This window comes from Phascolarctos cinereus, unplaced genomic scaffold (genome assembly GCF_003287225.1).
Source record: "Phascolarctos cinereus isolate Bilbo 61053 unplaced genomic scaffold, phaCin_HiC Scaffold_5;HRSCAF=322, whole genome shotgun sequence".
In the NCBI taxonomy this organism is placed as follows: domain Eukaryota; kingdom Metazoa; phylum Chordata; class Mammalia; order Diprotodontia; family Phascolarctidae; genus Phascolarctos; species Phascolarctos cinereus.
This window is the reverse complement of record NW_027555958.1, coordinates 188733961-188743500: the sequence shown is the minus strand read 5'-3', so window position 1 is coordinate 188743500 and position 9540 is coordinate 188733961. Positions and strand designations below refer to the sequence as shown.

Genomic DNA, 9540 nt, shown 5'->3' with positions numbered 1-9540 from the left:
AATCAAATTTATAAAATGTGAGTCATTCTCCAATTTCTAGTCAAAGGATATGAATAGGCAGTTTTCAGAAGAGCTATATATACTCATATGAAAAGACTCAAAATCACTACTGATCACAGAAATGCAAATTAAAACAAAGCTGAAGTACCACCTCACACCTATCAGATTTACTGACATGATAAAAAAGGAAAATACCAAATGCAGGAGGGGATGTGGAGAATGGTGACACTAGCACATTGTAAACTAGTCCAATCACTGTAGAAAACAATTTGGAACTATACCCAAAGAGCTATCAAACTATGCATATCTTTTGACCCAGGAATACTAGGTCCAAATCTCAAAGAGACCAAAGAAAAAGGAAAAATACCTCTATGTACACAAACATTTGTAGCAACTCTTTTTGAGGTGGCTGAGATTAAGATTGACCCTGTATCATTTTCTTATTGATCCTATTTACAGTTAACTGATTTTGTCCTGTAACAGCTTTTGTCCCATAACTGCTTAAGTCATTTAAGTTCTTTGTCTCTGAACTTAGCTCAGAGTTCAGCTGTCCTATAATGGGTTAAGTTTAAAATCTAGCTTTCTTGCTTCAAGGAATTTTGCTAAACTTGGGGAATGTGTATGAACAGAAAGTGAATTGGGCCTGATATCTTTACTCCACCAAGCTAGCCTTCAGGGATCTCTGTTTTCTGTTCAAACATCAGAGCTACTTTCTTGCACCTGTACTCAAACAATGAGCACTTCTTAGTTTCATGAGAGAAGTGGGATCATTGCTGTCCTCTAACTATTAAACTTTCAACCAATCATGTTGTTCCCTTTGCCTCAGTTCTGTAACCAATTATGTTGTGCTTAATTCCATGATATCATCTTCTCTTTTATTCTGTACTCACCAAAACCTATATGATGGGAACTGTCCTCTTGCTCAGGATCTTTGGCATTAATAGAGGCAATACACTGACCCATTTATTGATGGGTAGAATGCCTCTGCTAATAAATGTTGTCGTGTTCAAAGATCTATCTCAGTTTACTCTCTTATTAAAATTCAATCACAACATGGCAAAGAATTGGAAATTGAGGGAATACCCATAAATTGGGAAATGACTGAAGAAGTTATGGTATGTGATTGCTATGGAATACTATTATGTTGTAAGAGGTGGGGGGGAGAGAAAAAAAGAAATTTACATGATTTTGTTGTATATTTGGAAGGAATAGCAAGTTGTGCATTGGACTTGCAGTTTTGTGTACAATCATCTATTTTGTTGTACTATGTTACGGAAATGCTTGTTTTATTCCTAAATTAAAAATAAAATTGAAAAAAAGAAATGATGAGCAGGATGGTTTTAGAAAAACCTGGGAAGACTTACATGACCTCATGCAGAGTGAAGTAACCAGAACCAGGAGAACATTGTACACCATAACAGCAATATCATACAATGATTAACGGTGAATGACTTAGCCATTCTGATCAATGCAATGATCCCAGACAATTCCAAAGAATTTATGAAGAAAAATGCTAACCATCTCCAGAGAAAGAATTAATGGATTCTGAGTGCAGATTGAAGCATAATTTTTTCACGTCTTTATTTTTCTTGCTTTTGCAACATAGCTAATATAGACATCTGTTTTGCATGATTTCACCTATTACATTTCTTGCCCTCTCCAATGGGTGAGAAAAGGCTGGAGTAATGGAAAGAATTCAGACCTCATTTCTTTTAAATAAAACTTGTTAAATAAATTAATAATAGTTTTTTTAAAAATATATCCATGAAGCTAGATGCCATAGAGCATAACTAAAATGAAGAAAGAAGGATAGTACTTGAGATCCTAAGAAGGCCACAATACAAGATCCAGGAAAGACATGGGAAAATTTTTTTTTCATGGAGTAAAGCATAAGTTCCCCCAGAGTTAAGCAACAAACAAGATCAACAAACAAGAGGTCATAATTCAAAGTGGAAAGCTGACTCCATATAGATAACTGAAGCTTTATGGCATGATTCCTATTATTGGAATATGACTAGAAAGGGGAATGTATCATTCAAAGGATGAAAAAGAAGAGAAATAAAAGAGATGGAGCACAGAACCTTAACAAGTAAGAAGCTCTACTCAAGTGCAGAAATCAAGGACCTAGAAGGAAGAAGAATGGTTTAGAGCATTTAGGGAAAGATCAGTGGAGGAAATGTTCTGTATGAACAGAATCTGCTATGAATAATCCAGACAAAAAGAGAAAAGCAATGAGGAATTTAGGAAATTGATTAAAAAACTGACACAGGAGCTTCATATGCCAGTGGTGTAGGGACTTTAATAAGACATCTGCTAAGGCAGACATTTTGATCTGTATCAAAAGCAATCAAGTAAATAACTTCATGACTTCTACCCCATGTTCAATAAATGCCTACTATGTGCCAGGCACTGGGAATACAAGGACAACAAATGGGCCAACTTTTCAAAATTAAATCATACTTCTTTTCTTTTTTTTTCTTTTAATTTAAATGAAAATTTTTTAAAAAAAGATTGTAGGTAGTACCAGTAATAATCAGTTTTCTGTATAGCTTTTCCTAACACTTACTAAGGTATGCATTTTTGTTGTTGGAATTTTCTTTTGGCAAGGGAAAGCGATTGATTCATAATTCTCTGTGGAATGTGAATCTTGGTGGGGAGGTGGAGCTTGGAATAAAAATGAACTTTAAATTTAAGCCAGTGGACACAAGGATATTTATGTGGTTAGCAACATGAGACATAAGATATCATAAAGTCTTAAAATGTCACTCAACTCCCAGGGGTTGTACTAATAAGCTAGCAGTAAGTTCTCATGCCTACGCTACTCAGGGACTTGGGGCAAATGACATTGAATGGTTGTAGGAACACTCTGGAGAACCCTTGTTCTATGATCCTCAGAGGATGCCCAAAATGAGAGGGCTTGCATCCCTAAAGGAAAATAAAATGATGCCAGCTTCTGCCAAATATTTTAGCATCAGAAGAAATACTTACTGGGTTCTAAGAAACTTGATTCTTTATAGATAACCAAATGTCAAAGTAGAAAAGTATCAAATCATAGACAAGGAGAAACTAAGGCATCCTACCCCAGTATACTTGCAGTGATGCTAGGAAATGATGGGGTCATACTGGGACCAGGAATTAGAAGAAGAATCAGCAAAAATTTTTGTTACCTCTTCATGTCATAATTGGGAATATGAATCACCTTTACTTTGAAAAAATTCTCCACCTCCACATAAGCATATTGAATAATGTATGGTGATCTCATAGTCTGACTCTCAAGCAATGGATTGAAGAAATAAATGGATTACAAGGTATGAACTTCCACATTCTCTTGTGAAAAAATATATATGCATCAGTATCTTTATGACTATGATTATAAAAAGTTATGCCACTACTGATCCGAAATGTGAAAGAAATATGAAAGACCATGTGAGTAAATGCAAAGGTTGTTTCTGACAGCTTGTATGTGTGACTATAAACATAGTCTCAGGTATGAAAATGAGGGTAAAGTGTGGGAGAAATTGAAGGAAAGGTAGAAATTGCTTTAGAGATCTTCCTACTTCCATTTCCTCCTAAATTTTGGTATTTTCTCTTCTCTACCCTTTAATAGTACAAATCTCTCATGCTGCTCCATTGCTACCTGGTCAGACTTCAGAGTTGGCTCCCCTCTCCTAATTTCTACCTTACCCATTAACTTTCTTTGTGCTGATTCCAGTTCCAGAATCAGACATCCATTCTCAATAGTATTCCTTCAAAACATTCATTCTGGCACCTGATCTCAAGCCAGTATCAAAGAAAAAAGAGCATTTAATGTAATTATTTTTCATCATATAATTTCCGGTAATATAAAATAGCAAAGTTAAGCATTTCATAGAGTTTGGAATTATATCATGAGGTGCATTTACCTTGCCACTGTTCCTTAAAACCTATGACCTAAGGAATGACCTATGAACTAAAGGCTGAATTTAATCCACCAATAAGCATAAATTAATGACTTTTGGTCAGTCATTGTTCTGGGGCTACAAAGACAAAAGTGAAAACAGTCCTTGACTTCAAAAATTATATAAACTATTTCAGAAAGGCAAGATATATATATATGTATATAAGTATATTAAAAAGAATATCAAACAGATGCAAGGGGACTTCAAGGGGAAAAGCAAGGAATTGTTTAAAACAGAAAAGAATTCATGTAGAATGGGGCAGTTTATATTTGGTCCCAGGAGCATTAGGGAACATGAGTGGAGTAGGGCCATGCTCAGATTTTGCTTTAGAAGAGCCAGTTTGGCAGCTATCTGAAGAATGGGTTGTAGTGGGGACAGACCTGTCCCCATTGAGACTGGGACTACAATTAAGAGGGTACTGAAAGAGTCTAGTGATAGGTAATCAGAGACTGAACTAAAGTGGTAGCTAAGTAAATGAAAGGAACAGAGACAATGTGAGATGTGGAGACAGAAAGCACAAGATGTGGAAACTTACTGGACATCTGTGGTAGGTGGGAGTGAGGTAACAAGAATATCAGTAAAGCTCTGAATCGGGATGACTGAAAGAAAGGGACTTGATAAAAGTAAGGAACTTCAGAAACAGGGGGCTATTTTAGGATGGTGGGGAGAGGAGAGTGAGAACACTTAGTAGAGATAATTCCTTTTTTTGAACATGTTGAGTTCGAGATTTCTATAGGACTTCCACTTTGAAAATGTCCATTAGGCATTTGATGATGCAACACTGGTGCTCAGGAGAGAAACTAGGTCAGGAAATATAGATGTAGGACTCATCATTATAGAGAAACTAGATGAACCTATGTGAACTGATAAGGATTGAGGAAGAACATAAAGGAGAGCTTATAACAAAACTTTGGCATCTACCCACACTTTGCATGTTGTAAAAATGAATCAGCAGGAGAAACTAAGAGTGAGTCATAAGATACATAAGAATAGAACCAAAAGGGGCAGCTAAGTGGCACAGTAGATAGAGCACCAGCCCTGCAGTTAGGAGGATCTGAGTTCCAATAGGGCCTCAGACCAACATTTGACACTTACTAGCTTACTAGCTGACCCCGGGCAAGCCACTTAACCCCAATTGCCTTTAAAAAAAATTTTTTTAAAGTAACAGAACCGAAAGAGGGCAAGGTCAGAAAAATTCAGAGCGCTAAGAGGAGGAGGTGGCCAGCAGTTTTAAATACTGCATGGAGGCTATGAAGAGTAAGGCTAGAGAAAAGGCAATCAGATCTATCATTTAACAAATTAATTCGTTTCTCAGGAAAGGATCATTTTAAGTGGCTGATGAGGTCATGTAGCAGATTATAGCAGAGTTAGAAGTGTGAGAGGACAGTCAGTGGAGTCCAAAAGTGTAGGCAGCATTATTCTAGACTTATGGAAGAGAGAGATGGAAAGATAACTTGTATTCAAAGATCGTAAGGTCTAATGAAGTGTTTTGTTTTGTTTTGTTTTGTTTTAAGAGTGGGGAAAACGTAGGTGTATTTATAAGCAGGGGAGGAGGAACCAGTAGATAGGGAAATTCAGAAGGAGAGAAAAGAATGAAGATAATAAAGACTGGATGGGAAAGGATCAAAGGTATGGGTAAAGTCTGACCTTTGTCTGGAGATTTGTCACCTCACATCATCATCAAGGACTAAAGGAGGAGAGAATGGAGGATGTTACGGAATTATGACTGAAAAAGAAGGTGAAAAGAAGAATCTCACCAAGTATAGTCTCTATTTTCTAAATGAAGTATGAAATGAAGTCCTAACTTATAAGAGTTGTCAATTAAAAAGAATTGGGGAAATTTAAAGAGAGTAGATAAGTTTGGGAAAAGACAAAGTAAAGAATGTGATTTTTTAAAAAATGATTTGAGGGGGAAAAAATGAATTGCCTTGTTGAGATTAGATAATGAAAATTGGCCATGGGGCTAATTAGTAGTTTTTGACTTTCATCAGCTGCATTCAATAGCACCTAAATAGGATTAAAGAAGGTGAATGCAGGAGTAATCACAAGTTAATTTTAATGGATGTGATCTGCAGTTATTCAAGAAAGCAAGTGATTCAAGAGAAGACAAATCGATTAAGTATAGTGTCCCCAATAAGCACAGGGTCCCAATTAGGAAAGTTAAATCAGAGCAGGGAGATTGCCAAGGAAAGTACTGAGGAATATGAGGACTGGAGGTCCCAAGGAAGACAAAGAACATGATTAGGGAGAGGAAGGCTTTGAAATTTTAGTAGAAATACCAAAATTCCAATTGCAACTACACCTCTTAAAGTCAATACTTAGGATTTTAAAAGGTCTTTATGTTGAGAAATAGAGAATCCGTCTTTCCAAACTTGACCTTTCCATTTCTGCTTCTGTGTATTTACTAGCAACATACTTGGAATATCTCCTTCAAAAATCTAAATATTCCTGCCTGAAGATATCCAGCCCACTGTTTAAAACCCACCTCACTGCATAAGGTTCTGTAATACAGTATACATACATGTGCATGTAGATATACATACATATGTATATGTGTGTGTCTTTCTGTCTGCCAGAAGCTAATTCTCACTCTCACATCTCACTAAACCCTTTGTTATGCTCTTATGCTTTATTTCATTCTAATTTGTATTGTAGTTATTTGCAAATATTTCTCATCTCCCTAACGGTCCAGAAGGTTCATGAGGCCTATGATTAGGCACTGTTGATCTACATACCCTATACAGGTCTAGAACAGAGCTTTGTATAGGGCAGACAATTGATAAAACTGTTGAAAAGTATCAGTGAAACATGCTTATCAGTAATTCCATTGTCTTGTGTGCACAGTACAAGTTTGTTTCTGTATATCTTTAATGAGAGTAGAGGGTCCTTCAGGCATATATTTGCATGTTAACTTATAAGTTAATGAGGATTTATAATATTAACAGCTAACATTTATATAGCAATTGACATGTGCTTGGTACTATCTTAAGAGACTTATAATTACTATTTCACTTGATCCTCACAACAACCCTGGGAGGTAAGTGTTATTATTATTTCTGTTTTACAAATCAGGAAACTGAAGCAAGCAGAAATTAAATAATTTGTCCAGAGACCCACAGCTAATAAGTGTCTGAGCCTGGATTTAGACTCAGGTCTTCATAACTATAGGTCTGGCACTCTATCCATTGCTCCACCCCACTGCCTGGAGATGGATGGGTACTTTAACTCAAACAAGATGAATCAGACTCCAAAGGGGCAGTCATTTTCCATTCTGCCTTCATCATACAAAGAAAATAGAACAGACTCACCACAAATAAACATGATTTGGGAATTAGTTCTCCAGTTGGGAATTAGTTCTCCAGTTGACAATGGATTTGCATTTCAAGATGGCTGTTCTGAGTTACTGGTGGCATAGTCTTTGATTAAGGGATAATATAAAATTAAAATGGCCCAAGTTGGTGTCATATCCATGACACTGACTTCATTTGCATAACAATTTTATTATTCTGGGATAATAAGGCTGTCAATACAACAGTACCTTGGTTGGGTTACTATCTTAGACAGTGGACATCATTTCAAATTGTGTGAGAATCTATCTATATCATTAACATTTTGAAGCATGGGAAGAAAGTCATTTGTTGATGAAGAGAAAGCTCAGGTTTGCCTCAGTACAGGAACCTGGAGTAGCTTTCAACTGAACCTTGGAATCAGAACCACAGGGTTAGCAATCAGGTTCTGACAATTCTTGTATGACCACTAGAAAACCCATAACTTCCCTGAGATATGGCATCTTATGTCCAAAACTGCATGATGCTACTTGACCCATCTATCTCACAGGGTTCTTGTGATAAAAGTGCTCTATAACTCTTAAAATTCATTTACTTTAGAGATACATTGCTATTGTTAGCATCTTTTTCAAACTGTGAATACTATTCCTAGAAACACAGAGCCTTTGGAATGGAGAAGAGCCCTTAAAAATCACTTAGTTCAGGAATTCTTAACCTGTCGTGTCCCGGGCTGCTTCTGGTGAAGCCTACCACTTCCTCCTCAGAATAGTATATTTAAATATATAAATTAAAATACATAGATTACAAAGGAAATCACCCATAAGGAAATATAATTATCAAAATGTTTTTTTAATTCATGAATGCAGGGTTAAGACTCTCTGATATAGTTTCATCTTCTCATTTAGCAAATAACCAAAGATCTGTGATTTTTATAAAATCACAGAATAGACCTGAACCAAAGTCTCTTCACATCCAGCATACTGAGTCTTCTCATCAGTTGATAAATGCTTTTTTTCTGTTCAGACAATCAAGAGAACTCCTCGAGCATGACCAACCTCACCATGGTGACAGGATTCCTCTTGATGGACTTTTCCAATACCTGGGAGCTGCGGGTCTTATATGCCATGCTCTTCTTACTGATGTACCTGGTGGCTCTGGTGATGAACCTGCTCATTTTCACCCTCATCTCTCTTGATGAGCATCTCCACTCCCCCATGTACTTCTTCCTGAAGAACCTGTCCTTTTTAGATCTTTGCTTTATTTCTACCACACTCCCTAAATCTATCACAAACTCCCTGTGCCATAGCCATTCCATTTCTTTCATGGGGTGTGTATTACAGTTATTTTTAGTAATTTTCTTTGCAGCATCTGAGCTTTCTCTCCTCACAATAATGTCCTATGACGCTATGTGGCCATCTCTCAGCCCCTGCACTATGAAGTCATCATGACCAGAGGGACTTATATGAAGATGGCAACTGCTTCCTGGCTCAGTGAAGGTTTGTTAGGGGCTCTGTACTCAGGTAGTACATTCACTTTGCCTTTCTGTGGCTCCAAAGAGATCTATCAGTTCTTCTGTGATGTCCCTTCATTGCTTAGGCTCTCCTGCTCTGATATACATATTTTAAATGTGACTTTGTCTATTGGGATTACTTTAAGGATTCTCTGCTTTATTTCCATAGCTATCTCTTATGGTCACATATTCTCAACTGTGCTGAAGATTCCAACCACAGAGGGTCAGTCAAAAGCCTTCACCACTTGCTTGCCCCATCTCATAGTTTTCATAGTTTTTATCACAACAGGTGTCATTGCTTATCTAAAGCCACACCAGGAACCTTACTCAGTTCTAGATCTGTCATTATCTATAGTCTATACAGTGGTGCCCCCAACCCTGAACCCTGTCATCTATAGCCTGAGGAACAATGATATCAAGACTTCTCTGATGAAACTAATAGATGGGAAACACTTCTCACAGGGATTAATTTTAAGATCTTTTCCATGACTGGAAAAAGAAAGAAAAGGAAATCAGTTTTGGCCTTTCTGTGCTTATGACTTGAACTCTTTCCTGGTTTGCCTATGTCAAGGTCATTAGTTAGGGAATGCTGTCTCTTAGAGATTGTTAATAAATGATTTTCAAAATTTATACACTCTGAGCAAATAACTTATTTTGACCATTACAAAGTGTGAACCAGCAGGTTGTTGGGGAAGATAGCAAGGTAATCTCATCATTTCCCTGCCCCTATATAAGACTATGCCAAAGTCAATTCTAAAAATTTCAGAGAAATGTATCCTAATTATGTATTTGAGACTTTCCCTAC

The 9540-nt window shown here is 36.8% G+C and overlaps 1 pseudogene; it reads left to right on the top strand.

Annotated features, from left to right (window-relative positions):
• The first annotated feature begins 8271 nt into the window (after window positions 1-8271).
• On the top strand, window positions 8272-9224 carry LOC110200273 (olfactory receptor 14A2-like; annotated as a pseudogene).
• Window positions 9225-9540: the final 316 nt, after the last annotated feature.